Source organism: Pipra filicauda, unplaced genomic scaffold, assembly GCF_003945595.2.
Source record: "Pipra filicauda isolate LSUMZ 115617 unplaced genomic scaffold, ASM394559v2 scaffold148_size1903560_pilon, whole genome shotgun sequence".
Taxonomy (NCBI): domain Eukaryota; kingdom Metazoa; phylum Chordata; class Aves; order Passeriformes; family Pipridae; genus Pipra; species Pipra filicauda.
Window position 1 is genome coordinate 1,511,549 of NW_024103973.1, and position 20,594 is coordinate 1,532,142.

Here is a 20,594-nt window from a genome sequence, read left to right on the forward strand (position 1 = left end):
CAAAGTTGCTGTTAAAATAGTACAAATTCTGGTACAGGGAAAGATAAAAGGTCAGCAGGGCCTGGCCACATTGCAAATGAATGACATCTTTCATCTGGAAAGTGCCTACCATTTTCCACTTAGGCTTGTGTTTTGGTCATGGAAGAGCTTATTTTAAAAGGTTGCCTAACAATTAATTTGAATCCTGATGATTCTCAAGCAGCCCAGAGTGTGACCTGGTATAAAATAGTTATGTAGAATTAGCACATATGGTTGAGAGACAGGGCTCCAGGAGGAAGGACTTTTTGGAGTTATCTGCTGCTGCTGTGGAAATACCTGAGTGAAACTGGTAAAGTCTCATGGTAAACCATTTTGATGGCTGCCATTATCCAAGTGTGGCTGTTTGAAGCATTAGGAATAGAAGATGAGGAAAGAGACTCATTAATGCTAAATTTGATTATATATGCAAACCAGGTTTCTATGACAAGAGGAACAAAAATGATCTGACTTTCAAACTAGCAAGAAGATGTGTGGAGGTAGAGGGTTCTGCCATTAGACAAACACAGTTAAAGTCTCCTTGACAATTTTTATGAGGGCAATGTTTCAGTCATCACTCCTGTAAATCAACATCTGCATAATTGGAGCCCCGGGTAAAAGCCCTGCATGTTGACATCTCTGGATTCAGATGTTGCAGTCGGGGGAGGACAGGCTTGGAGGTGCTTCTGATAAAACCCTTCCATCATTTGGATGCTCTGGTCTCTGGCTTAACCAGGATTCATGGCAGTCTGTGTGATCCCAAGGGGCAGGAGTCCTCCTGGTCGCTTGGTGAAGTTCTCCACTCTGCTCCAGGGGAGAGAACCTTCTCCTGACACAGGGGAAGGGGAGAGGCAGAAAGCAGGTAATGCTGGGCTCTGCACAGGGCTGGTGGTGGCACCTCTGCAAGCTCAGCTTTCCCCTTGGGCACCAAATAAAAGTGGTTCTGTCTTAGTATGGTCCTGGGGTGCAGTGTGGAAAACAGCACTTAGCTGTCTGTCTGTCTGTCCAGCCCAGCAACTGCCAGAGGGGTCTTCATGGATTTGACTCTCGGGGGGGATCTACAGAGTGCTGTTAAGAACATTATAGAAAGGAACATACAGTGTGGAGGTGCTGCATTTAAGGTGTTTGTTCAAAGTGGCATATGTGCTGCAAAGTGTGACATAGTTGCTAAGGTGACAGCTTGCTTGCTTTTTGGCAAAAGCAAAAGAATACTGAATATAGGCAAACTGTAAGGTTTTGCTTTAATTTGAGCAGTTTTATCTTCTGGCCATGGTAGAGACTTCTCAGGTTTTTCTTTGGAAGCAGTGTTTTCCCATTCAGAAGACTTCACTTGGTTAGAAAAGCTAAGAGTGTTTCCCATTCTTAAGGAAAAGCTTAAATCTCATAAAATGGTGGGGATTCCAATTATTATAACTGTAGTATTTATGGCATTGAAAGGCTTTGGTGTACAACGTTCATTTAAGTAAGGAAGTATTCTCTAAGGACATTTTGTATAAACAAAAAATATTAGGTGTTCCCTCATTGGCAGCCTGTGCACATCCATGAGCACATGCACCAGAAGATTTTTGCATATAGTGTTTGCTTGCATTTGCAAAGTGCTCAAACCTAAGCTGGAATAGACAGTGAGGTGAGAACTCTTGTGGGTCAGGCTCTGAGGTTGGTTGTGATGAGATGGAACAGGGAGTCTTGTGTCGGACAGCTCGGGAACCACCACGGTGGAATATTTTCATAATGCTGCTAGGGGAGAAGGATCAGCAGAGGATTAGACTGATGTGGCCCCTCAGGAGAGGGGGTTTTCCAGATGAGCAGCCATCTGCGGCATGAAGCAAATGTTATGGACCTCAGTGTGGAGAGCAAAGCAGAAAGGTCTCACAAGACTAATGCCAAATTTGGTCCTTAAAGCAATGGGGTAAATGCAAGATCCAGGAAAATGGGTCAGAAAAGGCTGAAGTAATATGCTCATTGCCCTTTACTGTTTTACCTATCCTTTGTTTGTGATGTTCTGGTGGGTAGATAAATGTGTTTCCTGAGCAAGCTGTTCTGTCTGTGCGTTTTCCAAAATGCCTTAGCATCTGGGAGAAGACTGTGTTGGAGGCAGAGCCTGTGGGAGCTACTGAGCTAATACTGTGGGGAGCAGAAAGTGCTGCTTGCTGGGGGGAGCTCTGTGGGCTCCTGTTCCTGGATAAGTCCTGGTGCAGATATCCCAGCCCCCGTTTGTCAGGGACAGCACAAGGCAGAAGTTAGTGAGGATGTCTTCAGAGTGATCAGAAACCATAACACTCTACACAGAGAGCTTTTGCTGGGGGATTGGAAATACCTCTGATAAGAAGAGCCCAGTAAGCATCCTGGTCACTAAGATGTACATTGGGAACGTAGTCTCCTGTTTCAATGAAGTGTTATATATTTTGAGATGAGAGGTGTACAGTCCCAGACCCGCTGTCAGAAATAAATCTGATTTGGCTCTCTTGCAAAAGTCCCGACCTGTCAACTTGATCTTCATTCTGTGAGAAATACCAGAGCTTGCTGCAAACAGCCTGTACTGAATATTCACTAGAAGTACTCAAAAACCTAAAGTATTGAGGGTGAAAGTCTGCCCAGAAGATTTCAAAAAGAATTGCTGCCCAACATGGGCAAGATCATTGATACATCAGGAAGTAATTTATATTAACACCTCTTCAGTAACCTTTTGAATTTCAAAGAGAAGTTTATTGTGTCAGTCCTTAGTCTTCCCTTTTCCTGATGTTAATGCTCTGCCCACATGTGGAATTTCTCAGGTGATGCAAATCCAAAGTATCTTTGGCTTGAAGTGATAAGCCTCAGTTCAAATCCTTTGTCACATGCATGTTGGGTGTTTGTATTGGAACCCCATGTTTGACACTGCATTTGATGATCTTCATAATATTAGGTGAAAAGCCTCTGTGATGTCCCAAATAATACCATAGAAGTAGCAAAATCTTCCTTGCTAGGTTCCCAAAAACCAAGGAGACAACTGGCTTCTTGGTTCAGCCTCCCTGAAGTGGGCCCTATTAGGGCCTATGGCTGCCTCAAGCATTCAGATCAAAATACCAGGAAATATCTTACATTTATTTAACAAGCAAACTTGAGCCTTGCTTGAACTGTTTTCAGAAAATCTTCTCCCTGGCTGTGTGCTGGAGGTATGCTTGAAGCAAAATCAAACAAGTCCTCCATCTGTGTGTGTCTCAAACCACATCTTTGCTTACCCCTGCTCCTCCCATGCAGAGGCCGTGTTGCATACAAAAACTTATTGCTCTGTATCAGTTTTGTACCCCATTTAAAACAACCTTTGTATGGAGAGAGGGGTGGCTTGAAGCAGTTGACTATGGCAAGGTCACACCCCTGTGGGTATCATTCCCCATTACAGTCCCAACAGGGGGGTATCTCATGCACAGCCCAGTGGGCTTAGGTTTGATACTGAAAATTGGCTTATTACTGCAGAGTATGTATATTGCAATAATTATCCTTTGAAGTTGAGCCGTTTCTCCAAGTGCTTTTTTAGGGACTGTGCCTGAAAGCCAAAGCAAGCGTGGGATTCCCCCACCACCGAATCCAGCAGCCGATAAATCCGGCAGAGCTCTCCTGATTGCCATCTCCAAGGGCAGTCAGCATGCTGGAATGGAATTAGGTCCCGGTTTGAAAGAGCACGCCTGCCAAAAAATTAAACAATGGATGCCTTCCTGTTTAATTTTAACATTTTAATTAAATTCTTTGCTGCTGTGTGCCTTTGATCTCGGCGAGCTGATATACGTGGTGTGTGCTGTTGTGTCGTAGCAGCGTTTTGTTCTAATCTTGCACGCAGACACAAGGATGCATTTGAGGACGGATAAAAGTGCAAAAGCTGCACACTGCCAAGTACTGAGCGCATTGCAAGCTGCCTTTTCCAACTGGTGACCACAGGCATGTGGACAGTGAGATTACTCACGAGTATGGCTCAGCAGAGCTTCTCTCTGAACATTTTGTCTCCCTCTTTTTAATCTACTTCTGTGAACGGTGCTGCGAGAAGAGTTTCCTTGATGGATTTACTCATTGAGAGGGTTGAGGCCAAGAGTGGAGATTTTATTGCAAAACAGATTTAATTTCAAGTGGAATAATTAATAAACTTTGATTCTTCAGTCAGAGAGCAGAAGCAACGCTGTATGATGTTGACTGGGCACATCCATCGATTGGTCCCGGCCAAGTGCCTGGTTTGGGAGTGTTTGGCAGCAGCTGCCTTTCTGTGCAGCCAAGCAGCCCCAACACAGCCCATTTCTAAGTGTGTGGAAAAGTCTTCAAATAAGACATGGTTACACGTTGTTTCCCCTGTGGTGTTTGTGGCTGGGCTTCTGTGTTGGCAGGAGGAGAGAAGTGGACTGGAAGCACGCAGTGTGTTCATGTCAAGGAATGGTTTTAGAGAGAGTTTCCTCATGGATTATAGGCTGGGGCAGATGATTGAGGATCATGTGGAATATTTATTCTTGGCGATTTGGGCTGTACCTAAGATGTCAGAGAAGAATCTGTCATTGCTACATCAAAAAGAGTCATTGGTAGAGCTGATTTGGGAAAAGAAATTTCATTTCCTTGGGGGAAAAATAAATTTTAATGTAAATTTTCTTGGAAATCTGGCATCGTGGTGAGATCATGACTGAAGAAATATTTGTGCCAGAAACTACAACATTTCAGCAGCAAATATTTCTGTAAAGAAATATTCAGTACAAAAATGGTGGTCAGGTCATATTCTCCTTCTCCTCTGCACAGCCTGCTGTGATGGCCCAGGCTAACTCTTTCTGGAGGAATTGATGATGGCGGCCTTGCTGCCCACTGGAATGGCGTAGTCTGGCTGTGGCACCTGATTTCCAGAGCAGGGGCAGTATGAGGGGCCAACCCAAACACCTTGATGGCACAGCAGTGGTGCTTCCAGGGTAGATGCTGCAAGCCCTTAGCAATGGGATTTGCGAAGAAGAGTCAACATTTTTTGAGATATGACAACTTTTTTTGAACGAGACAGTGCGTCTAAAATTTAGAAAATTGTTTTGGTGGACAATTGTCATCTGACTTCTATGTCAATGTGCGCAAGCTGGTGTTGTAATCTATGTGTATACTGTGTGCCTTGCCCTTTTTTTGGCACCAAAGGTGGAGTGTTCCAGGGCTGCACTGAGGCAGCACAGTCCACTTAGCAGAGAATCAGCATTCCTAAGCTTCCCTGTTTTGCTGCGTTGGCTCCGTGGGCTGCGCGCGGTCCCGCTGCTGCCGTGGCAGCCTGTCACTCGTGGCAGGCAGCTCTGCAGAGAGGGCACCTGTTCCAGCACAAAATCTGTGCCTGTCCAGATTGCGAGGCCCTGGCAGGCAGCAGGAGCTGGCTTCATGGCGGGCCGACATATGCAGGGGACACTGGCTGTGCCACGGGGCAGAAAGCCTCCTGCCGCCGCCGCGCGCATTACGGCGCTTCCCAGGGAGGGGTGATGCCATGAAAATGAGATCCTTGCCTGCGGTCCTCTTCAGCCAAGTGGTGGTCCCCACTGTGGGAACCAAGTGCTGTCACCAAGTGCTGTCACTGCTATTTCCCCCCCCCCTTTTTTTTCCATCCTCTTCATCCTGGTTTTCACAGCAGAACATCAGCAACAGTAGAATGAGGCAGGGTTTGGATCTCATGGCAGAACTGATCCAGCACAGGCTGTGTTGCTGATGAATGAAACAGAAAAGCTCTTTCTGCCATAGCTCATCATGGCATAGGTCACTCATTTCTAAAAAAAGTTTTCCATCTCTTTGTTTATGTGCTCATTAGTTCTGGCCACCCGTAGGTGCAGCAGTGTTGGTTGTTCATGCAGCTGGAGAGGCTCTGACAGAGCTCATAAATGTTTATTACGCAGTTTAGTCCCCCAAAAGTAGTGACTCAGCAATGATCAGACATCTCTCACGGGACAAACAGTTCCCAGCTATTCACAACTTGCTTTAAAAACCTGCATGTCACTGGGCTGCCAGGAGGCAGGACTTGAGTACCTCACATCTGTATTGCTTCTGCACAGAGAGATTGCTAAGCATGTCCTGGGTGTTAGGACAAGAGTACTCTTGCTTTATTTAAAAGAGTTTTTGTTGTTTTTTTTTTTTTCTGGGGATTTTTAAACTCCACCCCGTGATGCGCTTTGGGATGCATTCAGCTTTCTCTTCTGAATAGGGCTCCAGATGATGGAAATAAATTATCATAAATTAGAATAGATTGCACTCTTCAGCATCTCTACATCTGTCATTATGTTTCTTTAACAGTTCAGTTTAACATTTATACACACTCTGACAGCAGCTACTGGTGTGTATGCTATAAATATTGGCTTGCAGAAGACATTAATGGAGTTTAGGTAAACGTTTGATGCCGCTGAGATTCTGTTCCATATGGTGGTATGCAGTGAAATCAGATTCAACGTGCCACGTATAGTGCACACGTATTCCCTATAGACTGGCCCCCTGCAATTGCATCAGCTCACTACCCTACCAAGAAAGCACAGGTGCCTTCAAAGAGGAAAGTGAGGTTCTTGCAGCCTATTCTGGTTTTTACCACCTATATTGTCTGTGATGTTTGAAGCCAATGTGTAGCATGTAAAGATAGAAAGGGCTCATGGAAAAGAGGCATCTCGCAGAAGCAGCAGTCAGGAATTAGGCAACAAGCTGTGGGAACATTATGCTTTGAATGTGTCTAAAGATTTTCTGGACCAGATGCCGTTTTGTTAGGCAGAAACTGAGTAACGGGGTAAAAGCTTTGTGCATTGCTTGGTCACGATTGCTAAACCTGAAATTTATGACTCAACCTCTGGTGCAACTGTCACCAAAACTACATGAGGGAGCATGGTGTCAAGGTTTGAGGAGTCTGGCCTGCATCCCTCTGACTCACAGGAGGACAAATAGCTGAGGCCATCTTGGCAAGAGGCAGGAAGGAATATATTCTGGTTCTTCTAGTGTTCCTTTCATAGTTCAACAGAATTTGGATGTCTCCCACAGGTTTGGGGTTTTTTGTTTTGTTGATTTCTTTCGTTGGTTGGTTTGTTTTCTGTTTGTTTTTTTTTAATTTTGCTAATTGCAACACCTTGATTAGTGTAACCTGATGATGTGGCTGCCTCCTTTGCAGTATATCTCCAATTTACCCCATTTTCAAGCTAGCAGGAGGGTAAGAGGTGGGTTATCTGGCTCAGCACTGCAGAGGGGCAGTTGGGGTAAAGCAACCCAGTCTCTGCTCCTGATGTGGGGCCCTGGGAATTTATTATTTATCTGGCTCGTGCCGGCCCCGGGGCACATCTGCTGCAAGAGATGTGCAGGCTGCTTCGTCTGCCCCTGTGTAATGCAATGTAAGTAATGAAGTAACCGTAATGTACAAACTGACTCAAAGCAGGGCAATCTGAAGAGAAAGTGCTCTTCACACTGTAAATTGCTAAAGGTCTTTATGTTGCCAGTGAATTAAAAATCTTGAGAAGAAAAAACCCTCCAGTGCTGTAAGTTCAAGATGCATCTTTTAAAAGCTGCTGGTGGGGAGGGGAAGAGATAACTTATCTGAATGGAAATGTATTTAAACTCTGTATCTTCTACAGTTCCGGGCTACTGCAAAGAAAACAGCGTATTCCCTGTTGCTTGGCGAGCTGGAGACATTTTTGTGTAGACTGAATGGGTTTCTTTGTTGATGTTACCCCTTTTGATCTTAATCATTAGCCAGGTTTTCAGTGCTTTGCAGGTTATTCTTTTAAAAGAAGAAGTTGCTTCAGATGTTTTGGTGATTCACTCCTGTTTATTCAAACTGGCAGTACAGAGGAGCCTGGTGTGCTTGTGTGTCCCATGAGCAACACTGTCTGCAGCCCTCTTCCCCCTGGCTGGGCAGAAGCCCCTCTCTTATCATTTCTCAAGTTTCCAGGTTTTATTGTTGTTCTGACTGATTGTGTGGTTCTTCTGCCTCAACCTTCCTCTTCTTTCTTGTTCCTGCATAAAAAAATGTTTCTCAAAACCATTATCAAACTCCTTCTGCCCAGAGCAAAATCTTGCCCATGATTTTCAATTGAACAGTTAGTTGTGTCTAGGCTCGAGGCTGGCATTTAGGTCTCTCGAATGATGCTTTAAAGAAACTAAACTGTATTTAAAGAAAGGCAGCTTTTACATTGGCCTGATGTTAAAGACATTTTAGCCCAGCCAACAAGATTTCATGGTGAGCCTTGCTTCAGCAAGGAGCCCTTCAGCCTTCTCCAAGCTGAAAGAGAAGATGGACTCTGGGGAGCAGTTTCAAAGCATTGAAACTCTTTTATCATTATTGTGATTTTTTTCTGCATCTTTTGACTCTTTGAGGCCTGGACAATTCAGACCTGCACAGTCTGTGTGCAGCTACCACAGGCAGGGGTTTCTCCATGATGCCCTCATATAAGTCTCTGAATTAGGGAAGGAATGTGCAGCGAGAGGAAATTCATGTAAACGATATGCATTGGATCACTTGTCATGAGAATATCTCCTTGAATTGTGTACTTGATTAATTACTGTTTTTTTAAATTTAGCTCTCATCTACGCTGTAAAGATATTTTTGGCTGGAGGGAAGAGAAAGGGGCCCTTATTGTGGGTGGGTTTATCTGCTTGTTTTCAAATATACATGACGTTCTCATAGGAAACGGGTCTATGTACTTCTTCATCATTAAACCTTTTAGCTTTCACATATGGCTGACATTCCTAAATTCCAAAGTATTTCTTTTAGGCTTTCTGTGCACATCGTAAACCTAGACATGACCCATTCCTAGTTCCTACTGTCACCTGTCCCTGGCTGAAAGGCCCTTCAGGGTAGGACAGGAGAAAAGTCATACTTTTTGCACTTCAATCAGTGCTGGATCTCAGCTTAAAAATATCGCAAGTGAAAAACATGGATATGAGTCATACAGAAAACACCCTTCATTTCTCAGGGAGTAAAAATATCAGAAAAACACATTCTTCAGATGTTTCCTCCTGTTGAGAGGTAGCCACATCTAAGAATTCCGTTTGAAGTGTTCAATCATAAACGTTGGTTTCCTGCTGTCAGGGTGACCACTGGATACAGGAGACGCCTATTAAATGTTAACAGCTAGTACTCTGCCAGAGCTACATCAGTCCTCAGGTTCTGGCTGAGTTTTACATGAAGAGAAGATGGAGAATGCCGTGACTTCACTTCTTGGGTCAGGATACTCCAGTGATAACAGTCTGCAGTAAATGCCTCACTTCTGGAAAGTTCAGTGCTCACTTTGGACCTAAATGCTCATCCACATCTAACACATCTGGTGTCATATTCCAGGACAGCATATCTTCATGCTTTTGGGGGAGTGATCTCTTTCTTATCCGTCATTGGCTTTGCCCCTCAGGGGCTGGGAGACCATGATTTTGTATCATTTGGCTTAGTGGTATATTTGAAGTAAGCATGTTTTAAAATGCGTATGCATTTCCCTGTGTTATTACAAGATTAATATTTGAAAGGCTATTTAATACAAAAACGCTGAAAATTATTTAAATCTGAGATATGCTGGAGAGATCAGAGAACTCTTATCAACTGTTGAATTAGTAATGTTGAATTAGACATGAGAAAATCCTTTTCAGTTTAAGTGGCTTTTCTCATAACTTTTTACATGTTTAATGTCTTCATTCATCCTTCTAATAGTTGTTCCAGTTTCTGCTCTCCTTGAGTATCCATGCAGATGTGCACAATGCACAGAGTTCAGACCCTGATCCATTTAGCCTAGCTGTACATCTCTGAGAACCATCAGGGACACCTCAAACCACTTATCTCAGGGGGTCATTTTCCCCTTGTGGATGCAAAGATTGAGCCCTTCATGAATAATTTCATACTTGTATTTGAAAAACCTGGTCCTTCTGCTGTCTGAGAGAGTGGAGATCATACGTACTCTTCAGTTTAGACAGTTCAGCATTATCTTCCAAGAATATTAAACCTAAAAATTTGAACTGGAAATAACATTTGCATAGTATTTTGTAAGGATGCTACCACGAGACTCTACAAGGGGAATTACAAACATTGCCTCTGTTTTCTTCATAACTCTTGGAGTGGGTCAGCCTCTCTCCAGTCTCCCTTGATAATGAGCTGCTGTGAGAGCTTAGCAGAGCAATGTGTGTCCTGGTCGCACCAGATGGATCTCGTTTGTGTTGCTGTTCATGGCCATGATAGGCAGCAAATGGAGTGGAGCCTGAGGCAGCACTTTGCTGCCTGAAGTTGATGCCTGATGAATAACAGAGATAAATAAGGTGAGAGCCTGCCTTTGCTTTTCCCTTTGAGCGTGCACGTAAGTTAGGTGGCCCATGTTTGAAGAGACAATGTGAAATGAGCTTTCAAATATTTCCTTGAACTTGTCTTAATTATTTCATTATAATGGTAAGGAACAAAGCAGAAGAATCAATATGCCTAATTATTACATCTAAATGCAAGAGAAATTAGTCAGTGAACTTTCCCTTCTCTGGGGAGGATTAATCTTCCTATGCTCTATTTCAAATGTCTTGCAGAAAAATGAAAGGCTTATCACCTAGGAAACACGCGGTCCTAATCGCCCAGGTCTGGCTCTTGGATTTACTGACGGTGAGGGGACTTTTGGTTGATCTTCTGAAGCACAAAATTAGATTGTTTTGCTTGTGTTTAACCGTTGTAGTTGAGTTTTGTAGTTGGGCGATTTGAATGACAAACACAACTGGGGCATGAGCCTTGTCTCATCCCCAATGCCACCCAGTTGGCTGGTGCTGGATGAGAGGTGGGGACCTTCTAAACACCAGGCAGTGCCATGTGGAGGGGATGGGTTGGATCCTAATGCAGTGCTGTCAGTGGAGCGGTGCTAATTAGCTCAGGTTCTCAGCAATTAAGTGCTGTATTGATGAGTATAATGCTTACAGAGCTGTCTTGTTGCCTTTTTGATAGTTATGTGAGACTCCAAGAAGATGACATTTTGTGTGGCCTGGTGGCACGCAGCCACAAGATGATTACAGGTGATCCCGGTGGGACTTGATTCTTCACCCTTGAATTAGTCACTGAATTGAAATGTAAATATTTCCTGCACACAAGGTTTTGTATGGCAATAAATTCTGGTTCTAGCTCCTTGCTGTTGTTTTACACCAGGCCAATAATATCTCATGATACTTTCTACTATACAATTTCAAGTTGTGGCACAGATTTAAGATGATTTCAGATGAAGTGTTATATGAATAAATTCATCTTTACGTAAAACGTGTTTAACCCCCACCCGCCGTAAGTCTGACTTTCTGTAGATGTTGTCATTTGTTGTCATGTGTCATCTTGGTGGAAATCCAAGTCTGGAAGCACTAAGATGTGCTTCCCTAGAATAATTCCACATTTTTACACAGTCAGATCATGCGTAGCAATAGAAGGGTTAAGTTTATTCCTCGCCTGCAAACCCAACTTAGTGTAAAGAAGACTGAGAAGCTAAAATACGAAGTCTAAATAAAAGAAAAAAGGGCTGTTTCTTTGCATGGCACTGGAGAAATCAGCCTTACAGTTCACAAACTGAGATGACAGCTTGCTGTAGGGAAAACTTCAGTCCATCATTATTTTGCATTTTTGGGTTGCTTTACTCGTGGCGGTTTATTAATTAGTTTCTGTTTTGCACTCTTTCTTAAAAGACAAAGATTCCAACTCATTATGTATCACCCTTGTACCTTTCTTCCTTCCCAAATTACTTTGCATCATGGTCAGTTCCCATCTTCCCTGGCTGTCGAGTTGATTAACTGGGTGATGCTGACTGGAGGGCATGGGACGGGCCACTGATGCACCACCTGATTATGTGGTCATGGAAACCCCTGGAGGTAAGACCTCTGTTATCAAAATAAATTGGGATTTTCTGCCAACTAATGGTTGGCGAAGCTTGCACTAATGCTAGATTCTGCTGGATGATGCACTATGGAAGCCAATTAGCCTTTGCTGATAAGCTAGGCTTTGATTAAGCTCTTTTAGGCTTTCTCATCGCAAGAAACATGTACTACTCATTGAACATGCAAATGTATTTGCAGTGTGTAATTACAAAATTTTCTAAAGGAGCGACCTATTTTAAACAGGGCTTTTGTTTCACTCTTATTCCTTCATTGCACTTACCAACTCAGTCACACAGTCTAATTCAGCAAACATAATTGACTGGTTTTAGGAGTTAAAATATCCTGTTGTTGAATGTTTTATGCTTCAAATACCGATTATAATGAAGACCGCTGCGGTGGGTACGTAGGCTCTCTGCAGCCACTCTGAGAGCTTGCCCTTTGCAGTGAGCCTTTGGGACACAAAGGGCTGGCAGTGCTGGGATCTGCAGCTCCAGCCAATTTAAAAGTGATCTTGTCCTAATAATGCTGAGAACAAACTCTCTTTCAGTAACCATAGGAAGGTATAACTTACCCTGCTGAGCGTGCAGCTCATTGCACTTGATGGGAATTCACTTATTGATCCAATTAGCTCCTGATCCATTTGCAAGGTGATTGTTTATAATTAAAATTTATTATGGATGCGTATCGTGTCTTTTATCTTTGATGCTGATGATTTGGATATTATGGCCTGCCTTCTGTAGCTGATAATGGATTGTGAAGAGCATCAAGGAGTTAACTTATGTTCACACTCCTCAGGGATACATTTTCTGTGTTACATTCTCATTTGTGGTGTTGTTAACTGAGTGACAGTATCACGTTGCTTACCCGGTCATACATGTTTTGATAGCTTTAGTCACTTTGTCTAAGAGATTGCCTGAGCTCGTGTATCTGCCTCTATCCATAGCATGGTGCTTTAGAAAAAAGCCTAGGATATGGATATTTTGTTTCCAGGTCTAATTCATAGTTACAGTCCTGGAGTGTAACAAAGGCATTCCTATGGCTAGATGCATATGCTTCCCAGTTGTGGTGCCTTTAGTGTATTGCATGCCTAAGAACATGGAAATCAGTTATATTCTGTGTTTATACTGATAGGATCAAAGTTTGGCATAGTTAGCATTTTCCGGTTGAAAACCCTGGAAAAATTCTAAGATCAGAGCAGTAGAAAGAGACACAGAGAAATGGGCGGTGTAATGCCCCATCTACACTTTCCCTGTTGTACATCTCATCTCCTGTGGTGTGGCTGCAGACTCAGAGGGGAGGAAGGGCAGGAACAGAGCTAGTTCCAGATTCACCGTCTCCTGCACTTTTTCTCCCCCAGTCTCCCAGTGCTGCACTGACACCTGGGGTAGGGATCTGTCCCTGCTGTCACAGACCCTCTGAGATGCTCTCCAGGCTTGGGTTTTTTTGTGTCTGTTTGGGGTTTTCTTTAGGCTGGAGGAAACCAAGGGTTTGTTCCTTGCAGAAACCTGTGGTTGAGAGTCCTGCAGGAATAATGCTGTGATACAGGTTTTGCCCCCTTTGTAGGCTATGATTGATGATTTCAGCTCCCCATACCTTAGCTAGTGGGTTCAAGAAATACTTGAGATGAAGAGTGTGGTCATCCTTCACTTGTGAGGTGTTGCTTCCCCGGTCTCTGCCCTCTTGCTAAGCCAATTCTCTCTGCTCCTCACACATATACTCCCAGGGTTTCAGCTAACGACCACAGAGCACACTTCTCTTCTCTCTCTGAAGTCACATGTCTATCTTCTTCCAAATTAGCAGTTTTCACGTGTCCCACTGGACATTTGGCCTAAAATAGCCTGAACACTTCCATTGTTTTATGGTCATCACCAGCTTTCATGCCTGTGTGCAGGCTCTGGTGAGGCCACAGCCGGAACACACGCACCACTGCAGCCTTTATTTAAATTAAATTCCATCTATGTTGCATCGAAAGGTTCCAGGACTGATGTTTGAGTGCAAATATCTGAATTATAAATTAAATTCTACAGCATTTAGGCTTAAGAAGAATTTTTATAAAATCTTAAGAATTGTAATTCTTTCCCATTCTATCAATAGTAACTGCTAACTTGAGCATATGATGCAAAAGGCACTGAGGCAAAGCATTCACTTAGAGAGAACACAAGTGCCTTTTTCATCTGAGGCAAATTAGCAAAAAAGGGAGACAACTTCCAGCAAACTGTGGCTTCCGATCCACAAGCTGATAAAATCTGCATATTAGTCACAAGTTATTTTTCCAGATTTCTAGTTCATTCTGTTTTCTTACTTGAAGATGCTGGAATTCATTTTCAGGCCTTTCAGTCTCTGTTTCATAACTAGTATACTTAGTGGGGAGGGGAAGAAACAAACTCAAAATCATCACCACCACTGTTACTCTAGTTCACATCTGGCAGGTTTGATTTGGTTTTGTCTCAACCAGCAAAGATTCCAAGTTGGTTTTTACTCAGGAGTAAATCTAAGGAAGAATGCATTCTTTATTGTGAACATGTTCTGTAAAAATGGGATTTTTTCCAAAGAAAAGATGTTATTTTATGACAAAACCCCCCCATGTGATTGAATTATTAAATCCAAACCCTTCCAATTTTTAAGTCCAAGCCCTTCATTGCATGGATTTTGTGCTCAGCATCCCAACATGTCTCCTGTTTGCACACTGGACTTTTTAAAATCTGAGATAGATTTGCACATTTTATGCCTGTGTGGAAGCGTGAAGCCATTCTGAGTGTTTTCAGTAGTGGATGTGTGTCTGTCCAGGGCTTGCCCCATACTGAATTAATTGCTGTGAGGATTAATGGTACTTCACTGGTTTCACTTGCCTATCGAGGGGTTTAAGAGCCATGAGCTTTTCCCAAATATAGGAGACATCCCTGGCTTGGGGAAGGGGTAAAGTTGCCTCATTTTGTAACAGTGAAATCAAAGGCTCGGGGGAAGTGGTTTCTCATCAGAAAAGATGGTCACTTTGTAGCAGCAATGTCATCAGAGAATCAGCTTTTCTGCCAGAAATAGCAAGCACTGGCTACAGCATGGGCATTGCTGCTTAGGATAATTTGTAAGAGTATTTGGTTGCAAAGCTGGGCTTTTTACAACTTTGTAGCATTATAGTGACTGAGGACATCTTTTGACCTTCTCTTCAGTCACAGGAGGTGTTTTCTGCACTTTTTTGGCATGTGGTAGTTTGTGTAAGAGATGCTGAGCCTGAGTTTCTGTGCATCATCACTTCTGGAAAAGCATTGTTGTTCTCAGTGTTGTCCGTAGAGCAACTGGCACAATCAGAGCAAGTACCATAAAATAGGTTGGCTCTCATGGTTTCTAATGCTCCTCTAGTTTGCTGGTGCCTGTTGTCAGTGTATGCAAATTTGTGATTGGGTTTTACTGTGTTTTCTATCCTAAATTTAAATTTTATTCGCTTCTATGAAGGGATGCACAAGTGGGGGGAGCGCATCAGAGGTTATCAGAGAACATACACAGAATTTGTGGACTGGGAATACTGACCTACAAGCAGAAGGCAGCAAGGGCCAGTTTAATATGTACAGCACATGTTTCCAGTTTAGTTTGGTTGTTTTGGCAGAATACTGTTCTGCTGTATTATGCATTATTATTCCAGTCAAGGAATCATCCATACTCGTGCTTTTCACTGGCTGATTATCTTCTTTGCACACCTCTCTTGCCCCATTTTCCCTGCTCTCAGCCTGATCATTGCCTAGAGATGTACATACGTTGGTCCATCACTCATGAGGAGGATATTTTTGGTTGAGTCTTCTCAAAAGGACTAACATAGTGTTCATGTTTTATTCTTCCAATCTAGTCTGATTGATGTAAGAATTGAAGTGAATCTGCACATTTAGATACAGCAAAGACTGTTTTTATCCCCGATGAAATACTAAAATGCCATTAAAGCAGAATGTTTGCAGTAATTTTCTGTGTATGAATGCATAAAGGCCATAAAGAGAAGTGAACCTTATCGATTTGATGGCACTTATTATCCTAGAGCTATTTTTTCATAGGGTCCTTCTACCACAGTTCTGGACTTTTTTTATTTTCTCTTAAAATTTGCCCTGACATGTTTATGTTTTGGAGGAATTTTCCCTCTGCAGGATGAAACACCATCCTGTCATCTAACTTATTTCTCTATTTTTTTACTTGTGGCAAACTCTTGGAAGTTAAATGCTGAATTCATGGTGGGCTCGAAGGGATGCATGATTGCATTAACTATTATGCACTGTTCAGTACTGAAAATGTCTTCTGTTTATCTTCTGTTAAGGCAAACTAATTGATTAACCCATGTAAGAGTTTTACCTCTCAAGTGACACGTCGTTAATAAAGACAGTGTTTTCTAACGGATATAGCATTTTGTCTATTATTAGAATTGTTATTATTATTTTCAGTATGACCATGTTGGTTTTGCCTGTTGGTAGGCTGAGCAAGTAACAATGTTCTGCAGTGTTACAACACTATCTCTAATGCTCTGGGAGTATAAACTGTGACTGTTGTTGTTGCATGGTGTATGGGTGATTTCCATTCCCCAAGATTCCGCTCTCCTTAAAAGGCCAATATAGGTAACACATCTTGTGGTTGAAGGAGGATTTCAGGAAAAACAAATGCAAAGACATGTTTTAGAGAAGCACCTATGCTGGAGGAGTTGGCCTAAACAAGTAGGCTCAACTAACACCTAAGTGTCTGCACCTGAAAAATCCATATGTGGAAATCCTGCTGGGCTGGGTTCTGATTCTCTCTGAGTCATTCCTACTAGGTGGCATCACCACAGATTGCCATGACCATCTCCCTGACTTTGCAGCAAATCTGTCACTGGCAATGGATAAAAGTTGATCTTTTTTTCACATTATTGTGGTAAGATCTTTGCAGCCATGGCTCTGGATGCATCCAAGGGAGAGAAGGAGGGACTGTGTGTGTGTGCCCAGCGTGCAGCTGGGCTGGTACCCATCACCTGGGCAGGATCCGTGCTGCTTTCTGGAGCAGTTGCAGCTGGGATACTGTCGTGTTGATGCTACACTATTTAGATCTCTGGAAAAGATTTGGTTGCCATAACAGTTGGATTTCCTACAAAAATAAACCTGAAGGGTTTTGGATGATGGGAGAAGCTTAAGATGTGGTTCACAGAGGAGCGTCTCCTCTGAGTCTGAGCAAAGGAGGTGAGACAGCCTGATTGGGTGGTGATTTTGGATAACAAGCTTTTGGCATGTGCCCTTTTCCTTCATCTCCAGGAGGCAGGGAGGCTTCTGCTTGGGTGCTGGGATACAGGGAAACCAACAGGAAACCTTTCCTGTAAGATAGGGAATTACTGCACCCATTTTAAAGATTAATCCTTATATTCTTAATTTAAATTTATCTTACCTGTCACATGCTTGAAACTTCTTTACCTGAAATGTGCAATGGAGTTTGAACAGAACCTTTCTGCAGTGCTCTGTAGGTAAAAAAAACCCCAAAACAGTGTATTTCCATGGACATGCTGATTTTTACTTTCTAAAATCAGAGACTGTGATTGCACTCTGTGTCCCCCAGGACCTTGTTTAGAGCAGATACACCCTCTAAAGATTTAATGATCAGAAGCGTTTTCCTCTTGTTTCACTATTACTTTTTTTCTTTTAAATGAATGCTCGTAAAACATGGGCAAAATGTAAAGCTGAAAGGAAGAGAAGCCAGGAATACTAAAGAGAGAGAGAGAGCTTGCTTGAAAGTGTTGGCCAAGCAGCTGTTCATGCCTCCTATTTAGCATGAATGGAAGACATAGCCCTGATTAAAAATGGTAGGTAGCAGCTGCACAGCCTGGGCTAAGGATTACCAGATGGTTAACTGTGATTGACTTGTCTCCATGGAGCTCAGTGGGGAGGGAGGAATGGAATATCTGAAATGTGATGAACATGCTAGGTACACAATTTTTTTTATAAGGAATGTGCCAGATTTGTTTACATGCTTCTTGAATAAAATATGGCTGCTAGTTTGACTTAAGACAGACATCTTTAGTACATGCTATGTTGCAAAACCTTGCTCTTTTGATTGTAGGTGTGATGATTCCCCCTCATCTCTCCCCCCTACCCCGGTGCTGTGATACAGCATAAAATAATTGGTTGACAGAATGTTGATTCTGCAGCGCGGGGAGGATTTGCACAGATGGGAGTCAAAATATGTCTCCTTGCCTTATGCTAATGCCACCACAAAGGTTAGGGAGAAGTTCAGAACTGAATGTGGAGTCCTTGTGCTGCTTTAGCTGTTGCAAAGTGTTTGAAGTCGGTACCTGAAGGAAGAAGATCTGGATCCAAATGTTCTGTGTGTCTGCTCCCTCTGTTTTGCAGCAAAAGTAAGCCAGCACTTGCTACATATTCATAATACAATGGTGCCTACATGGCTGCTTTTCCTTGACATGTGCCCATCATGGCCAAAGTGGGATTTTTTTCTACCCTGGAAAGGGCTAGAAATCACATATCTCTAAAAATACCATGGCAAGGGGATGACGCATCAACATGATTCCAAACAGCATCTTCTAACAGGGCTTGGCCAAATTTCTTGCAAGTGCCAAATGATTGTCACTTGTTTAAGCAATATGTTCTGCAGAGGCCTTAGCCATGTGCAAGGTGGTGAATTCCTTATACAACCTGCTTGTTGGGGTGGTGAGAGAGTGTGGGCATTGGTCAGTCAATGTCCAGAACCCCTCACTCACCTCTTCTCCTGGCCAATCCCTGAGAAGTGGCAGCCCCATGACTTGGCTTTCCTTCCCCTCTCTCTGGTATCAACTCCTTTCATATGGGCAGCAGCTCTCATGGTGTGTTCTTGGAGGATTCCTGGAGCCATGGCACCCTCAAGGCCATGGGGTTCATGAGCAACCAGTCCCTCACGCTTCAGCCTTTAGTTCCACATGACTGCCCTGACTTGCATGGGTGATGGAAATTACAGGTAACTAAGAATAGAGGCCAGTAATTTGGATAGTAATACCTTGGCATGTCTTTAGGAAAAAAATAGTAATAACACTGAATAATTTAGAAGTGCCAAGATAAATACCGTGTTTGAGGGAATGTGTCACCTCCAGCTGCGGGGAGTGGGAGACATTGACCGTGTGTTTCTTTATCCTCTATGTTGAACATTTTTACTTCGTGTTTGCATTACTTTTTTAAAGCAAATTACAAATATGTCAAAAAGATGGAGTTGACAATTGTGCCAACTCATTTCCTCACATTTGAGCATGAATGAAATTGTGATGCCGATTTCTCTTTGTAAATGCTTTTTACCTAAAAAACATTAGTTTTGGGCCTGTGACACTTAGTACTTTATTATTATTCTCACCTGAATGTTGTCACTATATACAAATAAAATAAAATGCTGGATCAAGCTACTGATATTGATATGCAATTTTTTTTTTAATTTGTTGGACTTTTTTTAATTTTTTTTTTTTTATTTTGGCAATATCAGAGCCTTCCTCCTTCTCCTTCCCAGAATATAAAACCAAAAATAAGATCCCATCTTATTTTTTGAAAGCTGCAGACTCTTGAAAGCAATGATTTAAAGGCTCATTATCCTCAAGCAATACACATAAGTGCCGAAGAGGGGAGGTTGGACTGGGAATGGTGGCCACAGCCTCTACCTCTTTGTGGGATACAATGATCCTGGCTGTGGGTTTCACGATTCTGGTGTAAGGAGCATCCTGGTTGCAGAGGCACTGCAGCATTTCCTGCATGTTTCAAGTGCAGGAGGAAAAGCTCATGAGGAAAACAAACCCATGTTTACCAGGCTGAGCATGAAGACCAAATGAGGTTTGTGGTGCCTTTGTAAGGGCTTTTGGTCTCCCCTTGGGCATTGAGCCATATGGATGCTGGAATGTGGTGGATGCCCGTGCCTGGCTCTCTGGAGCAGATAGCAGGGTCCTTATCAGGTGTACTTGTACCTTTCTTTCTTTTGCATGCTACTGGAAGTTTAATTTCTGGGAAAAACTCAGCCTCAACATGGTCTTCTTCTCAACGTATGACAAATTGGATTAATCTTAAGTGTAATAGTAAGTGTAAGACTGAGTAATAGATGGAGGTGGTAAATCTGTTAGCAGTCACACTGAAAAGGCTGTGAAATATTCTGCATTTGTGGAGGTTAGGCATTATTTGTGAAATTACACATTTATGGTTGGGCCACACATTGAAAAAAGAGGAAAAGAGGTGGCCAGTGAGAGCTGTCTTGCCTGGTGCTTGATTTAAATTTTTTTTCTGATAGCAGGGAAAGGTGCGGAAAAACACTTGTGTGATGAGAAACTGCTGTACAAGAAAGAGACAAAAGAGGGCTTACTTTTTTTGGGTGTAATGGGCACACTTAAAAATAACCTTGCTCTTTAAACACGTGAATAGAACAGCTCTTTGAGCTAATGAACCAAGTTGGTGTGGCTGTAGGCACCATGTAGGTTAGAGAACTGCCTTTGGGGGGACGAGGCTCCTCTGCCAATGTGGTGGGAAGAAAAGAAACAAAAGTAGTTTTGTGAGAAAACTAAGGAATTAATGAGAGTGATGACGCTGTGCTTCCTCAGCAGCACGAGGCTTTGTGACCCTCATAGTTGCTTCCAGCCCTGCGAGAGCCAGGAGAACACAGTGATTGCGATTTCCCTTGGGATGCCCTGCTCACCACAGCTGGGCATTTCCTTCTGTGGCCACCACTGTGCTCTCAAGAGGCTGTTGCAGAGTGCAGGGCATGGGAGGAGAAAAATCTGCCCTCTCTCTACACATGAGGGTAATTTTTTCCTCAGTGACGCTTGG

The 20,594-nt window shown here is 42.9% G+C and overlaps 1 protein-coding gene and 1 long non-coding RNA gene across 2 annotated transcripts in view; both read left to right on the forward strand.

Annotated features, from left to right (window-relative positions):
* Positions 1 to 20,594, forward strand: part of SYNPR (synaptoporin) — a 103,779-nt gene that overhangs the window by 5,753 nt on the left and 77,432 nt on the right. The gene's annotated exons all lie outside the window — the stretch shown is intronic.
* Positions 10,198 to 11,898, forward strand: LOC120322734. The gene is made up of 3 exons (XR_005562608.1): positions 10,198 to 10,248; positions 10,504 to 10,576; positions 11,702 to 11,898. It is a non-coding gene; the product is annotated as an uncharacterized LOC120322734 (long non-coding RNA).